Consider the following 521-nt stretch of genomic DNA (forward strand, 5'->3'; position numbering starts at 1 on the left):
CCAGTCAATTATCTGACACATTAAGTTATAACAAAGAACCAAGCCTTTATTACAAGGAGCTGTGGAGAACTTTTGAAGAGCGGAGTGATATTGTAAGTTCTGATGATGATAAGAATAATGTTTTTTTATCAATTTTGTTTTAACATTTCTATTGAGATACAAGATAGATAAACAACAACAGATTCTGGTCTCTTTCAGGAAAGTAATTTGAATTTTGTTTGATTTAATATTGTGTTCCTCTTCACCACAACTATGAAGGGGCCTTATGACGTGAAAGGGATGAATATAATGATGTTGATAAAAATTCTTATAGATTTTTTTCGTTTTGATTTGAGTGTGGTAACGTGTAGTTTGGATGTCTTGTATAGTATGGGGGTAGCTCAACTTACTCTAGGTATTATCTGCTTCAGGTAATCCATAAGATATATTAACTCCTCTTTGAAATGTGAGAGTGTGATGTAGTTGCTACAATTTAAGGCAATTTGACAATCTGCATCTGTGTCTGATTTAGATGATGACCA

The sequence above is a fragment of the Penaeus monodon genome, chromosome 28 (genome assembly GCF_015228065.2).
Source record: "Penaeus monodon isolate SGIC_2016 chromosome 28, NSTDA_Pmon_1, whole genome shotgun sequence".
Lineage (NCBI taxonomy): Eukaryota > Metazoa > Arthropoda > Malacostraca > Decapoda > Penaeidae > Penaeus > Penaeus monodon.